Source organism: Phoca vitulina, unplaced genomic scaffold (assembly GCF_004348235.1).
Source record: "Phoca vitulina isolate PV1807 unplaced genomic scaffold, GSC_HSeal_1.0 scaffold24, whole genome shotgun sequence".
In the NCBI taxonomy this organism is placed as follows: domain Eukaryota; kingdom Metazoa; phylum Chordata; class Mammalia; order Carnivora; family Phocidae; genus Phoca; species Phoca vitulina.
In genome coordinates, this window is record NW_022589727.1 from 3,349,445 (window position 1) to 3,353,437 (window position 3,993).

Genomic DNA, 3,993 nt, shown 5'->3' on the forward strand with positions numbered 1-3,993 from the left:
AGAAAGGTTGTAAAATTAAATGACTAAGTAATCAATCTAACTCCTGCTGAAATAGTCACTTACAGGCGTGTCTTAAGTGTCTTAGAAATCACCAAAAGTCCCAAATCAACATGGAAAAACAGAGATAAGAACTCAGAGTTAATATAAACTGTTGAGTGTTATAAAGAAGGGTTTCTATGGTTTGAAAGAGAAGAGCTACTTCAAGTAAGATGGTAGAAGACCAGCAATTGATTTTGAAATTTAGGTCTTACAAAGATAAAGAAGCATAGCATATTTAGTCAGCCCTGCATTCCAGAGATTTGAGTAAGAGTAGCTGGAGTGCAGGGTAGAGGGCTCTGATAGACCCTGACACTCATTAGTCTCCTTGAGTAAAACAAAGTAGGCATGCATTTCAATCTAGAGTGTTCTTGGTATCTCTGGTGCCCAGCCATGAGCTGGAAAAAGAAATGTTTTTTGTCTTATCACATTCTTAGAAATTTTCTGTCAATGGGGAGTCTCAACAAGGGGCTTCAAATATTTGAAGAAGCATTGGCAGGGTTTCTCCAAGACATGCCAAGGGAGAGAAACACTGATAATGTTCTCAATAATTTCTCAGCTTGATAAATTTTCTTCTCTAAGAAACTCATCCAAGAATGGTGCAAGAGCCTGGAGAGTAATTAAATCTTCATACATTCATGGTAAAATCAAGCAAACAAACAAACAAATAAAATCTAATAAATAAAATAAGGAAGGAAGGAAAGAAGAAAGGAAGGAAAATACGTTTGTTTTTTCATGATATAAAATCTATTAGAATCATAAATTTGTCTTTTGTTCTGAGATTATTTTTTTTAAGTTTTCAGTGTTAAAATACCATTTATTTTATGAAAAAGGAGCTATAACACCAGTAAGTTGAGAAGTGCCTTTGACTTAGAAAGCACTTCCAATTTTTTTTTCAAAATATTTTCACACATATTCTCAAGAATAGTCCTTCATGAGATAATGAAGGGAGAATTTTTTTCCTCTTTTTTCTAAATAGAGTTATAAGGAAGATTTCATGGAGAATATAAGTGTATTTGTTTGTTTTTTTGATTGATTGTTTTTTAAACTAGATCCTAAAGAATAGGAAGCAGATAACTAAAAGTGAAGAAGAGTATTCTAGGCAGCAGTAACCTAATGAGTGAAAGTGGAAAAGGGCTTTGCATGTTTGGAAGAAAATCAGTATTCTAGCTTGTTTCTAACAAAGGAAAGAAATGGGAAATAAAATGGAACAATTAGACAATATCAAATTATGGATCACCTTGAATGTCAGGACAAGGATTTTGAACTTTATTTCATTAAAAGTATAAATAATTGATGGCAGTTCTAAAATGCAAACCTATTGAAAGCAAACCTAGCAAAGGAGAAGAAAAGGAACTTCCTTCTTCTTTCCTTTCCTTTCTTTACATAAAGGCATCTAATGTCACACAAATATGATGACGTTTGGCTCAGCCAATTGAACTCTGAACCTTGTTGGAAAGGCAGTTCTGTATATTTAAACTTAAGGTATGAACTGAGTTGATTTCTAGAAGTTTCCCAACAACAAAGAAAGTGCCAAATAGCATGAGCATAAAAAGTTCTTAGGGACCACTATATTGGCTCTGAAAATAAGGCCATCTCATGAAACATCTCAGTCCATTTCAGAACTAACCCACTGTGGAATTAAGTCATATAAATTGTACCCCCAAAATTGCATTCAGCTCAGGATATCCCCTTATTAACACCACCCTCTTCTACTTTCACTGTCCATCATCTCTATCAAACTGATCCAAGATTTATGACTCTAAACTTTGCTGGCTCTTTCTTGTGACATCAAAAGGAAATTAGTCTCAGTGATGCCAGATTTGGGGAACCTCATTCAGTCCATCTTTGGAATCACACCAGGACGCCATTTTGTCACTAAAATCAGTTTATGGAGAAATGTTTTTTACCCACTCATCTTTCAGCTTCTCAGGTTTAAACATGTGAGGTTTTCAATTATGATTCATACCAGGAGTGGGGATTTTTGGAACATCCCCAGGCCCCTTAAATTGGTTTCCTTCTCACCCTCTCCCATCACCTCCTTTCCTATTGAGATTAAGGAATGTATAAAATACAACCTGTTACTGCCAGGAGGGATTACTACTATATATTATCACTCACAGCTCATTAACCTCGAAGCCCTGCTAACTAAGAAAATCCTCTCTAATGAGGTTTCCCTTGACTGCACTAAAGAACAAAAGGTCTAAAAGTTTTTCCTATTACCAGTCTTCCTCAAATTATTGCACTGTAATTAAAATGTAAGTTTGAGGCCAAGGAAGAAAAAAAGGTTTAAATTTGGTTTAAACTCTAAAAAAGACCTTGAAAAGCGCTTCTGTTTTGTCCTTTGGTAGTAACTAAACCATAGGAAACCATTCAGGTTGGGGAAGATGATTATTCTCAGTATACCTGGATAGTACCTATTCACTAAGAGAGGTGGGTGTGGATCCATATAATTCAGATGGAAATACTTTTTTGTAATGTAGAAGGTGAAAGGAAATTTGTCACCTCAGTGTTCCAAAAAGTCTCCTTCTTTTGGTAAAATAATCCCCTAGATAATAGTACAAGTCTACTTTCCTTAGCTGAGAGGGACCTAGAAACTAGAATTGGGACTAGTAAATTGATGGGTCCTAATGTATTTTTTATTAAGAACCCTAGAGTCAGAATTATTTGTATGGTTGTGTCACCAGAATCTTAAGGAGTAAAGATGTAGATAAAACAAACAGAAGGAGCTGTGCTCCCAGGAGAAATTTATAATCTGGTGAAGTAGCTAGAATTAAGTATCCTCACCTCTGAGCTTTGAGTTTTTAAATGCCCAAAATGCAAATAATAATTACCTCTTTTAGCTTCCTTGGAAACCTGATTTATGTGTGTAGCATATCCTCAGAGGAGCAGTCTAAAGAGTTAGGGACTCTTAGTCTGGAAAATGAAGGCTGAGAGGAGAATATAACTGCTGCTTCTAAAATGGTGAAGGGACTGGCTTGAGGGAATACAACCTTGACCACTGAATCCTGGAAGACTAATTAACAAGCTGAGGCTCTCTTGAAACTTAATTTAAATTTAGAACATTAAAGATAAGTCTTACTTCACAAAGGAAGAGTAAACACACGGCACTCATTAAGCAAAAAATCATTGCAATTTAAGAAGAGAGAAAACTTCCCAATTTGAATTATACTTTTATAATAAAGTTCTAAAGGGTACTAAAATATTTAGGACACATTCCTGATCTTAGCATTCAGGTCAAGAGGAAAAACCTATGGACCATCCAATAGCGCAGCAAGAAAATTCTGCGTTATAAATAACAGTGGATATATTCATGGTATTGCAATTCATGTCCTCCTTGGACTTGTTAAAGTAATACAAGAGGAGATGTGTTCACTGGGTGCCCATGAGGGGAACAGGTAAAAAATCAAATGGGTGTTAGACATGCTAAACAGTAATCACTAACACTACTATCTTCATACACATGGGTTCTTTAATTAAAACTTTTTTTTCAAAGTACAAATAGGTAATGAAAGTTGAAACACATATATACCTACTGTCAAAGAGCTCATAATTTGTTGCATTTTGTGAAATACAAGTGGTTTGTGAATCCAAAAACATCCATTCTAGCATTAGTGTCAACACTGGTTTATATTAATATGAGAAACTAATTTGTCCACACTGGGCTAAAATGTCTTCATGCTATATTGGAGATTATAATACACATTTTCCTATATCACGAGATAGTTTTAAAAAGTAAATATAATAAACACCGTGGAAGTGCTTTGAAAAGTAAAAGGCACTCTACAAACACTATACAAATGGAAAGTATGTTTGTTAGTAACATTATGATCATAATGCAGAAATTTCCCTTTGCCTTATTTATGCACATATTTCATTAGAAGACAAAACCAAACTAAACTACAACTACTACAAGCACAAAGACTTTGTGTGCCATTCCTATACTTTGGACAACTT